The sequence below is a fragment of the Columba livia genome, chromosome 3, assembly GCF_036013475.1.
Source record: "Columba livia isolate bColLiv1 breed racing homer chromosome 3, bColLiv1.pat.W.v2, whole genome shotgun sequence".
In the NCBI taxonomy this organism is placed as follows: domain Eukaryota; kingdom Metazoa; phylum Chordata; class Aves; order Columbiformes; family Columbidae; genus Columba; species Columba livia.
In genome coordinates, this window is record NC_088604.1 from 41564799 (window position 1) to 41580600 (window position 15802).

The following is a 15802-nucleotide window of genomic DNA, read 5'->3' on the forward strand; positions in this document are numbered from 1 at the left end:
TGTTCAGGCACATCGGGTAGGTGTGAGTCTACCTGAATCTTCAGTCCCACTATATTTGTTTTTCCTGTCACATACCTGTAATACTATCCCTGTTCCTTCTGTGTATCATCTGGACCACCCCTCTGATGAACCCAGTTCTTCCAGTGTACTGTCTAGAGAGGCCAGCAGTCCTGGGGCTTTGATGGTTTCCCTAACCAACTGGCTTTAAAAGTATTTAATGATTCATCGTATTTAAACCTGAAACCCATCACTGGCACTTCTGCTCTGGCAGCTTTCCAGCTTTCTTTTTTAATCCTATAATATTTATGGAGTTTTTGAATATGAAAATTAAATCCCAAGAGAGCTTGGTAATAATTTTGTTTTGGCTGGGGCTGGCTATTCTGTTTGACAATCCAAGAGAAACTACTTGTCATATAACCCACAAATAAAAGACTCCTTTTAGAAATCACTAATATTTATGGCTTTTTATCTCAGGCATTAGATGCAAGATTTACCTGTGATATTATCGTGACAGTGAATTATTATGGAAATAAGACTGCTCTGGTGTTTTCATACTGTATCTGGTCACTTCTGATTTAAGAAAAAATAGAAACATTGCATGTGACAGTCTGACTGCTTTGGCAGACACTCTCTAAAACTACCCAAACTCTGACAAGGCATGAAAACTGTCAAAATATTGTCTGTGCTTACTCTTAAACTAGAAGTGACTTACAATACAGTTTCATCTTTAGAACCAGTTATCTAGCTGGCAGCTCAGAAAGTCTTTGAAAATTGGTATATTTATTAAGATCAGACCTGTTTGAATGTCTGCATTTCTGCCGTATCAGTCAAGTTTTAGATGGTCCATATTTACTGCCCTCTTTGAGATACAGCACAGAGAGCTTTAACATCTTGCTGTTGTTTTTTCATTAAAGCACAAAACACTATAGCTCTTGGCCTTCTTTCTGATGCTATTTATCTTGTAAGGTTGTCTTGCATTCACCTAGCTGATCTTTTCAGAACTCTCCTTCCATCAGAGTGAATGGAAGCAACCTTTTCTATAATTGGCTTTTTTTGGAAAAAAAGGGACCCGTTTCTCAGTGGATAATAAATGATGTTAATCTTCCGATTTCTTCCATAATACATAGCACCCTCTTTTAGAACAACCAAAAAATAATAATTCAGGAAAAATAATTAGAAGTGAAATTGCTTCTGAGTATTTCTGTTTCCATGAAAACCTCTCTCACCCTTAGTTTTCTATTGGATATATCTAATCTAATCATCAGCTGTCACTAAGTAATTGAATACCCTTGAGTTTGAACTGTTTCAGAGCCAATGATATATGTCTGTTCCTGTTATTTTTGGCTTCAGAAAGAGATGGCTTATATGTAATTGATCTACGTGGTTTGGCATTCAAACTCACTTTGTTTGCCAGCTATATATATGTGCATATGTGTATATATATATACACACATGTTAACACAGTGAAATCAATTTTATCAGAGCATAGTACAGCATTTCTATTCTGTTTAGAGGTGCATCCATGTCTTTTAAACAACTCATTTATATCATAAAGTCAAAAACTCTAAAGTCTGATGATGCCTGAACAGCACTTAGTCATCCTTTGTTTGTCTTCCTGATTCTTCATTCAAAGATTTGATGTTGTGGCAGTTGCACATCCCTCTCCCCCCACTTTTCCTTCGATGTGAAAGGTGCATGCACATCTGCCTCTTCCCCAGCACATCCCCCCTCTCCTTCAGTGGGGCAGTTAATAGCTCCTTTTTTTTGCCGTTAGCCAGGAGAGGGGAGAGGCACCGAGAACTCAGGAAGTTTCTGGGTGCACACAGCAAGAGTGGGGGGTGCAGAGAAGGCAAGAAGCTTCTGGTGTGCCCACAGCCAGATCTGACAAGACTATAAAAATGGGGTTCCCATTGAGGATCCCCTTTGTGCGGTCCTCTCAGAGCTGCAGGTCTTCTGCAGTCGAGAGCTCTCCCTTTGGACTGGGACGCCATCTAAGGTAACCTCCCAGGACCTCTCTCCTTCCTTCACTCCTCCTTCTTCTTTTTCAACAAATCTTTTGGTAGAAATCTGCCCTACAATATCTTCAGGTCCCTCCTCCACATCTTGTCCTCTGAGCTGCCACATATCCTGGATGTATGAAGAAACTCCTCTGATTTTTATATTACCTGGGTACCTGTTGCCATTCCTTGGCCCTTGCCCAGAACTTCACATCAGAACTGAATTCCTCTAGAGGATGGTGGGTAGTCCTCTGAATTCCCAGAAGACCTACATGTATTTAGCAGCCATGGTCGGATAAAATGTGCTGCACATATGTAAGATCACATGGTAGTTACTCCTTTATTTTAAAGATCAGAACTCCAGCCTTTTATTTAGTACCTTAGTAACTACAGTGGTAGAATACAGGACAGAGAGACAGAGAAAAGGCACAAGGAAGGGGGAGAAGAGTGTTCATGGGTTAAACACCAATTTAAAAAAAAAAAAAAAAAAAAGAAAAGGAAAGACTTTGTTAGGAAAGTGTGAATGTCTGGGAATGTTTTCCCCACCATGTTAATCACCAAATAAATTGCAACTCAGTGCTTAAACCACCCCTCTGGAACACTATGGAGGTATTGGATAAAAGGTGGAAAGAGCACCTCACCTCCCACCTCCTGGCATTTTGTCAGGATTTGTAACCATGCTTTGAAGTAAACAAGTGATAGCAATTTGTTCTTAGACATAAGACTCTTGATCTTGAAGTCTTCTATGCCCAAAAGAAGGAAATGTCTTTCTGGAATACCAAGCAAAAGCTTAAATCCACAGAAGTGTAAAGTTTAAGAAAACAGTAGTTGTGAGGCTATTCCTACTAGTCAGCTCTAGGCACAGATGCATTCAGCATATTGGTAGTTTTCAGGTGCTTGTCTCTCTCCAAGCATTTTGTTTAATCCAAACACATAAATCAAGTGTACTGGATTTCTCACTGACACAATTAAAAGTTATAGAGATGAGAAGACATTATTTCTGGCATCTTTTTCCTTGTGCTAAAATCATCATGACATTTAATTGACCTAATAACCTTAGCCACAGAGCTAATATGCTTCCTTGTGTAAACTTCATGTGCCGAAGTAAATGCTATTGCAGTTCCTACATTAAAAGGCCAAAAATTAACATGGTGACAAAGAGGCAATCTAGATTTGCAAATTTATGGATTTCAATGATAGCGTGACAATATGTGTGCAATATTTGCCCCATAGTATACTAGAAAGAAGCATCCCTCTGCATGGTACACATGGTTAGGTAGGATAACTGAGGCACAATCCTGAGAGGGAAAGAAGAAACTAGCCAGATGAAAGTGTAAAGTTGGCTGTAGAAGAAGACCCCTGTGATACAAGAATACTTTGGTTCACCTAGTTATTCTAGTCACTATATTGCAATGACTAGCCATCTGGATTTCCTATTTCCAGCCACTAACTCTAAGGTGCTACACAAAAAGATTAACACAGAGACATTCAGATAAAGAAAAAAAAATAAAATCTTGGCAGATGATTCAAAGACAGGAGAAGAATAAATTGCTTGACAGAGTCTTCCTGAATCTGTTCATTGATAGGTACTAAATTCTAGGCATGGAACAAGCCAGACTAGTCATGGCCTCACTCACAAGCAAAGTTTTCTGCTGCTCCTGTTCACTTTTTATATAATATCTTGATGACTTTAAACACCAGTGAATTAAACAGATCACTATCTTCTGTGGTCTGGAATTTAGGTGCAAATGTTCCATCTATGCCTTGTGTTCATAAATCTCTCTTTTATTGGGTGTCTCCCCTGCAGAGGTAGGTGATTTTCTAGCTTATCAGTACTTTTTCATGCAATTTTACTTTAACGCAAACACAATAAACTTTACTTTTTTTTCACTGCATTTTGGACTTTATAATGTTGTATTTACTAGCTTGTCCTGAGAGACTCTAAATCATTGTTTTTTTTCATTAAATCAGAAATATTTCCATGATGCAAGGCAAGTTCCTGGGTCAAATTATCATCTGACATGCCTATTTTCCCTGGAAAATGTTGTGGTTTATTAGGTAAAAAACTATTTTCTGTTTTCTTCTGATGCTGTTATTCTATCGATGCTCTGATCATTAGAGTAACTATTTGGTAAAAGAACACATGTAGATCAAAACAGGTGTTATTATAGCATAGTGCCATCTGTCAGATACTGTAATCCACTGAAATTATTAAAGACATACTGAAACTAATCTAGATGAACAACTGCAGGGCAAAAGTTAAAAGTTTACCCATGACTCAACAAATGGAAAATAGCAGAATATTGAAGTGTTTGTACATAAATTTCATTATATTTACACTGTCATATCAGATGGGTCTTTCTGTGCTGTTATTTTGACTGCTTTCCCTCTATGAATTTAGCTGTTCAATAAACATATGCACAATGTAACTGTGTGTTGTGATTTCCAGAATAAGATATCTGATCTTTAGATACATTTGCATACATTGAAACATGTTTTGAAAAACATGGAAGCTGTATGCAGACACAGACAGGACTTGCAGAAGATCTTGGGTCAATATGTATCGAAGTAATGCAAGTCTGCTTATGCAAGTGTGCAAAGTTTGGCTGATGAGTAAAGCCTATTCCAGGAAGTCCCCAGAAAAATCAGAGTCTTTGAAATATGTGATTCCACCTGTTTGTTTGTTTGGATTTTTTTTTTAGCTCACTAAGTTGAGCATTCAAGTTTTTATCTATATTTTTATCTATATTTAACCACGCTGCAATAAATGCCTTCAGGTTTTAGAACAAAGTACTTGATTTAGTCCTGTGTTTAGAGTATAATATATGATGTTTGAAAAGACATTGCAATAAGAAAAATCACAGAGCAAGGAATTTGTCATATTTGCAGAAAACTGAAGAGTAACTGTCTTATGGTACACAGAATTTGGTGAGGAGATGCCTCAGCTCTGCTTTTAGTTATGACTGGTATCATCCTTTATGTAGCAAAACTCAGCAGGGATGATAGAATTTTTCCACATTTTTTTAAACATTCGGAGTACACTCCTTTTCTATAATTATACAAAATCTGTATTTTATTCCCAGGTGAGCATACCTTAGTGTAAATAGACAAGGGATGAAATTACCCTCAAGGTTTTATTTTCATCCACAAAGGCATAAGGGAATATCAGACTTATCCCTTTAATCCCCAAATCTTTCTTGCACATAATGGAAGTAGCATATAAGAGTAACTAGCTGAAGCCCAGTCACAATTTCATCAGGAAAGAAGAATTATAATAAGATAAGCCTTGTTACCTGTATTGAAGACTTAAATTGCCTTTATTGTTGAGGAGTTGTGTACGAATCTGCAAAATATTTCCATAGGAAGGGTCTGTATACTTGATGGAATAGATGCATTTAATCAAGGCAATCAAATTTACCATTTACTAAGTATTCACTCTGCAGTGGTGAGAGCTTTAATTTATAATAATGCTAAATGACTTTCCTCATATATGAAACCATCAATTACAAATAGATATTAAGTTCCTTGATCTAATCTAAAACTGTAATCAACAGTACTAACATATATACAAAAAAAAAAAAAAAAAAAACAACGTAACTGTGTTTTAAGGAAAAAATCAATCAATCAAACAAACAAACAAAAAAACCCAAAAAACCCAAACAAACCAAAACAAACAAACACCAAAACCGACAGCAACAACAAAAAACCACCAAGTTTTAGTTACAGCACTGAGTTTTCTTATATTAGTTTAAAAGGTCATAACACATGCATGTATTGGAAGTTTTAAATTATACCACTAAGTGTCATAATTCTTTTCCTCAGGGCTAGACCACAACAGAAGACAAATGCAGCTGCTGAAGAATGGAGTAATTGATGTATAACAGAAGTGATACGGGGTGGAAAGCCTAAATAAAAAAATCTAGGACCGAGTCTGACCTTGGCCTTGATGATTTTGACCATCCTCACCTCATTCAGCATTGGCTCAACAATCTAGGGTTGTGTGATGTCTTTTGATTCTGTCTGAATCTTTTTTTAAATCCTTGCATATTGAGGAGTTAGCTGAGAAAGCTTAAGCAGTGTAAAGATTTAATGCACTAATGAAGTAGGTTAACATCTGAAGTATTCATCTACCTGAACACTACGTAAAAGTTCTGTTCATTCCCACAATTGTTCAGTTTTTCTAAATCAAGCTGTCTTAGCCACAGTAATAATTCATTTGGAAGAACTCTGGAACAAACATTATTTAAATCATTTGATCCATTTACTAAGAGCATTGTTTGATACATCATTTTTTTAGTAGCATGAGTTGAGTTAAGGAATTTTTATAGAAGCCCGACTACATTGAGAGGACATTGAGAAATAAATTCTACAGTAGACAGAGCAAAAACAATAAGGAATGTAGTCTGTCTGAATAATTATTTTTCTGGTGAGTTGGCTGAAAGAAAAATGTGATCAGATAAGCCAAAATCCCCACCCTCACCCCCCCCCGCCCCACAAAAATAAAAACTAAAGGGATAAAAATGGGTAAAAATTAAAAAGTGGAATATGTCTTTGAGTGATTCTAAAATCAAACATATTAATTTCATTTCAGGTAACTTTGGCAAAGCAAAGCAAAGGAAATGAAGAGATAGACTTAGCAAAAATATACAAAACCAGACAGGAGAAGAAACAACCCCTCACTTCTTGCTCAAGCACACTCATCTGCAGCATGCATAGCTCAAGTTTAATATTCTCCTCTGCCTTGGGGGATATAACTTCCCAAGCAGTATACCTCAGCAGCTAAAGAACTTGCTGACCTGAGTAGGCTACTCTCCCTCTTATACTTTCAGGCTGGTCAATTTGGTCTAAAATATTTACAAGTTATTTGATCAGTGACTGGAAGCTAAGTGTTCTCTCTTGCTCTCTCTTCACCAAAATCCCTCGAGCAGCATCCCACACAGCTCTTCTGATTTTCTCTCTAACTGAATTAATCTTTAATTATTCTATACAAGGTGGAACAGCTCAAGAATAAGGAATGAATCAGCCATGGCTCCATGGCCCAGTCACTAGTATGTGAGAATTTAATTCAAATATCTCTCAGCTGTAAACACAGAAAGGCTTAGCCTCCAGGGCAGTCAGTTTTTATGAGAGCCTTCCAATGCTAGTTCAGAAGATAGTCAATGGAGGAGAGACTCCCTTAGTCTCTCCTGTTGGATGCCCTACAACCCGAAAGAGCCAGGTTCAACAGTCAGAGAGAGTTGGGGGTCCTGCACACTCCACGTTGGTCATGGAAATGCAATCTTGGAAAAAAGGAAGCTGTATAAATAATGAGCATGCAAATAGATAGAAAAGGCCAGGCCAAAAAACTCATATTTTTCAAGGAATAGCCTGTTTGTAATAGAGACTTGAAATAATATAGCTTAATTCACCAAGTATTTTCCTCAATATTTAACATTTGATCCTTGTCCTAGTTTTTTTTTTTTTTTCTCAAGGTCAATGTTTTATTTGTACAGACATCTGAGATAGGACTATTTCCTCTAGAGAAGTTTCAAACCACTATTTGGAAAGTGAAATGGCTCATAAAAGACACTTCATGAGATAGTGACTCCCAACCAAGTGATGTGGAGTCAAAGGAAACCTCCTATAAATTTCAGGAGACTTTTGGAGGGTGTAAGGAAATTCATGAAAATTACTACATTTTAAAGTGAGTTTGTGATCTATATTTAAGTGCCCTGTAGTATGAATAGCTTCCATACATGCATGTAATATAAATATACACAGATTCTTACAGACATAATTTATTTAATTCAAAATATGCTTGTAGAGGTAAAAACTCAACAAATCAAGAAAAAAAAAAAGGCATATATCAGCCAAGTGATAAAGGGAGAAACTAAAGTCTCAACATTACATAGTTAAAGAGGCTTCACTCAGAAAATAGTGGATGTCTTTCGTGTTTGTGTACACTATCCTTAATGCTGGGTAACACTATACTTTTTGCAAAACTGCTCCATGAAAAGTGATATTAGTGTCTATTTATCTAGACCTGTACAGCTAGGCCTTATTCCCTACAGACTCACCCCAGAATAAAAGTTATTTCACTAACTTCCTGGAAAGTTGTGATAGCAGCTTGATACATATTCTAGCCCCTATTGCTGATTTTCATCTGTTTGCACAGTGAATCAATGTTTAATTTTCAATTTACTGAATTCAGACTTCAAAAACCTACATATTTTTCATCAGGAAGACTGCAGAAAACCACAAACTCTCCAACCACAAAGAAAAAAAAAATATTGGAAAATGCTTTATCAGAAACTGTTATTCCTGTTAAAAGAAAATTTAAAAAATGCCTCGACTTCATGTAACAGGACTCTAGCAAAGTACAATGTTTCTAGCTTGTTAGAGTCGGACTACAGTTGAAAGATAATTTCACACTGGATTTTTGACTTGGCATTTTTTTCCCAAAGGGTTCACAACTGTCTTGTTTTTTAAAACATACTAAAAATACCTATTTTATAAAGTTGTTCATAGGAAGAATTATCAACAGAGTGAAGGTGGAAGATGGATTTTTCTCTCTGTCATGAAAACTTTTATGATTTATGTGAAGAAAACAGGACCAATGCCTTTTCCCATATGGAGGTATATATCTATATTTAAACATTACGTATTTTTACTTTTATATTCCTTGAGCATTTATACCTGGAAACAAACATATCAGATTCAGTGAAATGCCAATCAGTCTAAAATACAGTTTTCCTATTTAAAGCAGACCTACCTCTTAACATTATTTACAATAATACAAAATAATGGCTGTTTAAGGAAATTACAGTTGTAGGAGCTGGAGCTTCTCTCTCTCTTTAATTATGAATAGGGCTACCAGAGCATGTGTCATCGTGGTACATTTGTTCCTACATGCCTCTTAATAATTGAGTGAATTTTCCTTTGACTCCATGTGACATGGTATTAAGTCCTCCTAATAGTGCCTACATCTTTAAGATGACTTGTCCTGAGTTTCTGAAAATTTAGGACAGGAAGATAGACTGTAAACAGCTGAGTCTAAGTTGAAATGTCATTTTGTCATATGCAGCTTACAAGTCCCTGTTTGAAGAAATTGCACTGCAGGAAAGCAAGCTCTCTAGGCCAGCAATAAAACAGAAAACTGTTGTTTCCACATGTACTTAATATATCACATCCTTCATGGAATACTGCAAGCATAGGGATTTTGGTTTGTTTGTGGGTGAGTTTGTTGGAGAGTGTGGAGCACAGCTCATCTACCTCTAACATCAATAGAGTTGCTTTCCCTGAGTTAAAGATTTCACACTAAAATGACTCAGCTCCTTTGAAAAACAAAAAGAAGAAAATGTGGAAGGACAGTGTCTCAGCTCCCCTAAGCTTTCAGCAAACATCCCTGAGAAAGTCTCTGTTTTCAAAAATAAGGCCTTGAGTACTATAAACTTTCACTTTTCTTCATTTGTATTTTCAGCTTGCATTACCAGGCACAGTCCCTTTCTCTCTTTTCCAAGGCAATCACAAGGGCAGATTAATTATTCTAGCTCCGGGCTTCAGATTTTTAACATTCAATAGTGCAGCATAATTAATGCAGGTGGTATTTACACATCATTAGATTTTATAAAGGTTTTACTTCTCTCCTCAAGCTACCATCCAGCTTATTTGTAAAAATGATATCCCCTGCTCCCCCACTTCAGTTCTGGGTATCCTTCTTCCATTTAGCCTTATAAAATCACTCTCTGCAGAGAACTTACTGTCATTTATTAACACCCACTTTCAGTTTTTCTCCTCTGCCCAGAGTTTGACTTTGGGATCTCATACAGAGATCAGTTGTCTCCTCTTATCTGCCTTCCTTGTCTTTTCATACTTTGCCCCTACCCATGTTTTCCAGAGAAACTTAGAGTCAGAGGAGCAGCAGGGATCTCAAGAGATCTGTCTGTGTCTTTTCCTCCAGTTCAGCAACATCTAAACAGCCCACGTTTGTTGCTTTTGTTGGGCATTGAACCATCCCAGTCAAAATGAGTAAGGCTGCAGGCGTCCAGGACAGAAAAAAACAGACATTTTGGTAAAGACAGTGCAAGCTGAAGAGAGCTCATATTGTATGCTACAAGGGTATTTTCTGTGCTTAACAGGGCCTATAGAAACAAGGTCAAATCCTAGGATTTGTTCCAGGTATCTTTAATGTTTATAGGAACTAGTGGCAGCAAAATGGGTCTAAATATCCTTAGCATCTTCTAAGGCACAATGTATTTTATTGTTCTCTTAACAGAGAGTGCTTTCCAGTCTCTGTGGGATATTTTGGCATATTTAGATCCACATTTAGGCCCTGTTAAGTAAGAAAATACAGCTCCTTTCCCATGAGGTTTGGCCTTCTGGTGGACAGGTTGTTTTCCCAGCCCATCACACCAACTCTGTCACCCCTCTTGATACATCATTCATTTTCTGCTTTTTATTGAAGATAAGATGAAGGTCTTCACCATCAAGGCCCTTTTGCAGGTACCTCCACCTTAGCTATGAAGCCTTCACTCATTGCTGAAAGGTCAGCTCTCACTTCCAGTCAGCCTGAGAAGTCAGCTTCTCCCTACCATTTGATAAATTGGGGGGAAAAAAACAAAGAAACAAACCAAAACCAAAACAAACAAACAAACAACACCACCACCACCCCACAACTTTGATTCTTGTATCCAAATTCAGATTAACTTATCATAACATTCGCAAAGCTGTTTAATATCTTCTTTTGCCACAGTGACTGTAAGCTTGACAATATTAAATATTAATGGTATCTTGGTACAGATTCTGTCCTTGACTTTGAGAACAAAGCTTGTATCATGCATATTTTTTACACTCCTCTTTCTTATTGCCTGGATCATCTGTTACCCAGGCACTACATGTATTTAGTAAAATGTTGAGGGTAGTGACTGTACTTTTTTGTTCTACAGTGCCTAGGCATGATAAAAGTCATGACGCATGACTACTTCTGGTTAATTGAGTTCTCATAAAGTCTGAAGAATAATCTGTCTATAGCCACACCTGTTTATATCTATCTAGATATATATTTATATGTACCTATTCACATATCTAACTAGTGTATGTTAATATTTATATTAATACTTAGAACTAATGAGAAAGACAAACAAGGTGGTAGGGCTTTCAAATTCTACAGGAAATCTGAATCTGAGCTGAGGTCATTTAATCAGTAAGATCAGGATTTATTTTGAGGAAAAAATCAGATGGATCTTTTTCTCAATATCTTAAATAGAATAATGAAAATACAAGTTAGAAAGAAAAATTAAAACCTCCCCTTGATAAGTCTGTATTCTTACTACAAACACTAGAAGGTGGAAACTTCTGCAGTAGGAACTTAACTCTAATTTCTTCTATTTAGCATATAATGCATTAACTGAAAATTTCTTAAATCTACACTTCACAATGTTTCCAGTGCTTTTATAATGCTGTTTGCAATGGTTCCAAAGTGCCCAAAGAAGTCTACAGAATCAGGCAAGTTTTCCAGTCGCAGGGAGGTCTGGGGCAGTCAAATGAAACAATGCCTGGGAAATACTGATAGACTGAAGGAAATTCTTAATATGGAAAGCTGGCATATCAAAGGAAACATATTATCAATACATCTTATCCAATATTTTCTTCAAATCTTAAGTAAGAGTCAAAAGAAAAAGGGGAACATTGTAACTCACCCATGTCTTTAAAAAAAGAGTTATATAAGTTCATAAATTGATGTATAGTTCTTCCTTTAAGGCAGAAATTATGTCCTAGAAGATACCATGAAGTCACAGCTCTTCTCAGTCAATTACGTGAAAAGGTAATTGATCCTGGAAGTGCAGACTAGCACTGAGCAATGGCTGTTTGTCACAGACAATGGAATTTTATACATCGTTCCTTTTCAGATACCAGCACAGGTATTGTATACCTATATATATCTTGTTTAAAATATTGTGAGAAAAGGAAGCTGAGAGGAAGACTGTGTGTTTATACCTAGGTCCTGGCCTCTGAGTCACACCCAACAGCCTTTCGGACTGAAATGACCCAGCTTGCAAAGATATGTTCTGAGGAAGCTGGTTTGGTTTCATTTGTGTTTTTTTTTTCCCAAAGATTTTCTTTAATCTGTCTCACACAGTAGCTGAAACTCTTCCCCTGTATGAAAGAGTTATTCTGTCCCAGCCTATTATTTAGTGTTTTAATGAAATATAGCATGGGAGATTAAAAGCCTTTGGGTTCTTTTGATAGTCTCACTAACAAGAATGTGAAGGCATTTCCACCTCCTAGCTCTCATTAATTTAAGGCCTTCCACACAGATACTTTGTAAAGTCTTGTCTTTTTTTTAAATGTATCTCTTGTGAAAAATATATAGTAGTTGTATATGGCCATGTTGTACAATCAATCTGAAGGAGAAATCCCTACTGAAGGCACTTTGAAGTTCAGACTACAAACAAAAAAGTACAAATAAAAAAAAAAATCAATCATATATGTTTGTTTTAAAATATTAATGTGCAAGAACTAAAGTTTTCTTTTAAGCTAAAAATATATTTGACTCTTAGATGAAGAAGAAGAAAAAAAAAACACAATGGAAAATTAAGTATTGATTTAACAACAACAGGCAGTTAATCCTTTACATACCACTTTCCATTCATAGATCCACCATCATTTTACAAGCAATGTAATTAGCACAAAACATGATTTTACAGGAAAACTTCACCTCCTGAGCCTTGTAAGAAGGCTCAGGACTGCACCAAAGCCAGCTCTCCATCCAGAGCCAGGCGTGTGCACAGTTGGCAGGGACAGCAGAGTAGCCCACTCATCTGTCTCTCCTGGGTACAACTGAGCATCAGCACAAATCAGTCTTCCTTTCAGGTTATCCTACAGAGCCAGGCTGTGGTGTAGCTGAAGTATTGGCATACTTTGTGATAGGCTTTGTTACAGGGTTGGAGACAGCCAGCTGAAGCTGGTGACTTCTTAAATCACACCATCAAAATCCAGTGGAAGCCATTTTCCTGAGTCCTGAAGTGAAATGTTTTGGCCAGCATCCAATTACAGATCATTTGAGGAGCTGAGAAGAAAATTATGGTGTCCTCACTCTCAAACTTACATTCTGCAGCATAAAATATCCTCTGTAAACTGAATGCTTCTTTCATTAGACTCGGCTGAGAAAATCCACACACCCCATCCTCCATCAGTTAAACTAATTGAAGCAACAGGTTTAGCCTAGTTCCCCATTTATGACTCCTAAGCAATAGTTGGAAAAAGTCAGCCCTCAGGCTTGAAAAATCTTACCTAATTAAAAAAAAAAAAAAAAAGGGTGTAAAAAAGTCTTTACAGACATCTGAAGGTAAATCTCTCAAAAGAATAACATAAGCTATAGTTGCAGAGTTGCCATGCTGTCAGGCAGACTCGATGACATGCTAGATGAAGCTTACAGGAGGTCCAGGAGTCCTTTGTGATACATTCTGTCACCTAATGAAGATGGATTTGGAGTGGTTTTCTTGTGTCTGAAGAAATTCAGCTGAAACTGTTTAGTATTATGTTTTCTCTGCTTGAGAGGGCTGATCCTCAAGATGAAGAGTAGTGCTCTAAGAGGTACTGCTTAGAGTTATTTCCCCACCTACCCCACCTAAAGCAACGTATGTCACTCCAATTGACAGGGGTGCAGCTAGGTGAAGTATACCTATAACCACTTAATATACAGGCGTTTCTTCTGTGCTATCTTAATATTACCTGAGTTGAAAGCTATTCAGATTATCTTTTTTGAAACTGTGACCATGTATGTCATACAACTGCATAGCTCTTCGCTGTGTTCTGACTAGTTTTGAAGTAGATCTCTCTTTCTCAAAGATACCACAAATTAATGCATCTTCTTGTTTTTTTCTGTTCTCAAATCTGGGTGTTCTGTCAGATAATACATGTACTGATCTGTGGAGCTTTTAGGAGCTTTTAGTGGCATAATCAGAAGAGGCTTCAGACCAGGTTCCCAAAGCCAACAAACAGCTGTATTGCTTTGGCACACAGTCCTGTTTTTCTGATGCGGTAAACATATTAATTGATTTGTCTTTCAGATTCATTAAACGATTTTATAATTCATCTTACCAAACTATTTGCACAGTCTTTTTTCATTTTAGTACAAGTTTTAGTTTTACACTCTCTTCATTTGATCGGTTCAGCAGAGTACAAAATTGTGCCTTCAGGCACAGCCTGTTGTGAGAAGCTGTGTGAAGATGCATTGCCTCCTGGGGCTGAAAAAGATTCTTCCTTCCTTACTGTGTTATCTCTCAAAGCAGCTTGGTTGCACTCTGAGGCAAATAATTGATACGCATTTTTAGATAGCTGCAGTATATTCACGTTTTACTGCTAAGCCAATTTACTGGCAATTGAGGGGCATAGATAGAGGTTTGTTTCTGATCGTTAATTATCAGGTTTCTTACAGGGTGGCAATTAGCGGTGCTTCCCAAGAACAAGGGGTTTTGCTCTGCTTGGCCCTGCTATGAACTGTGGGAAGTTGCCCAGTCTTTACCTGCACAAGTATCACTGAGTCCTTACAGAAGACTAAAAGCAGAGAGTTAGTTTACTTTGGGCTCTGCTTGAAAAACTCAGATCAGCTACTCATTCAGATTTTAGGTTGAAGAAAACTCATAAAGGTTTTCTAATGATTCCTGAAAAGGTCTTCCTCAGTCAAGATCATATTATTTTCAGCTTAATTAATTAGCCAGTATTTGGTGCTGCAGCTTGCTATTGTTAGAAAGGAGGAGTAGGTATCCTACTTTTGATTATGGTCAAAATCAAAAAGCAGGCAGCTTTGCTTGATGTTCCAGGTGTCTTCCTGCCCAGCACTTACTTTACACCAAAAATTTCCTTTGTCTTTGCCATCACATTCTCTCTTCCTCCTTCCCTCTTTCTTCTTCCTCCACTGGGCTATGATCTCTGTATCACATAAAGATTTTGTATATGAGAGCCACCCATCTTAGTGTTAACAACAACAATTATTCCCATATTAGCATCAAAAAACATCTATGTTTTTTGATGGTGAATAGAGATACTCAACAAGGCCATATGGCTAACATTTCTTATGCTTGATAAATTAACTGAGAACAACTTATTGCAAAAACAAAACAGAGGTGTTTAAAGGATCCAATACTGTTATTCATGAAGTTAAAATGTCTCCTATGGCCCTACAAAGGTCACCTTGAAATTTAGAGAAGCAGTTGTGTAGCCAGCTGAAATTGGCAGTTAGAAAATTAATTCTACAGTCAAGATACCAGACTACATTAGCATGTTATTGAAGATCCATTTAAGATTCCCTTTACTTCTCTGAGAAATAATTTGCCATTTCCATTGCTAACTACTACACAGAGCTGCTTCTTGACATAGCAGAACTCCTTCTCCTCACCAGTAATATTAACCATGGCAACCCTGCTTCCATGAAGCCTTTACCTCAAAAGTATCTCATTTTCAGAGCTGTCTTAAATAAATTCTTGAATCAGGTACCAAATCTCAGTCATTAATCTTGCTCAGTAATATAAATGTAGTTTTATGGATTTTGATTAAGCTACTTGTGTTTAGGGTGCTAACTTTGTTAAATGTTTTTAAAGTCAAGTCCAGTTAGACTGTATGTACTTCCCTTAGGTACAACAGAAATAAATAGTTCATAAGGCTTGAAATGTTAAAATCACATCTGTTTCTATTTTAATTACCTACCACAGTCCTAATACACAAGCTAGGGATGATAAAGTTTCACTTAATTTGCAGATAGATAACCTGCCCTGCTGAAGGAATTACTTGAATTGTATTATTTTAGATAAAAAAGACACACTTTC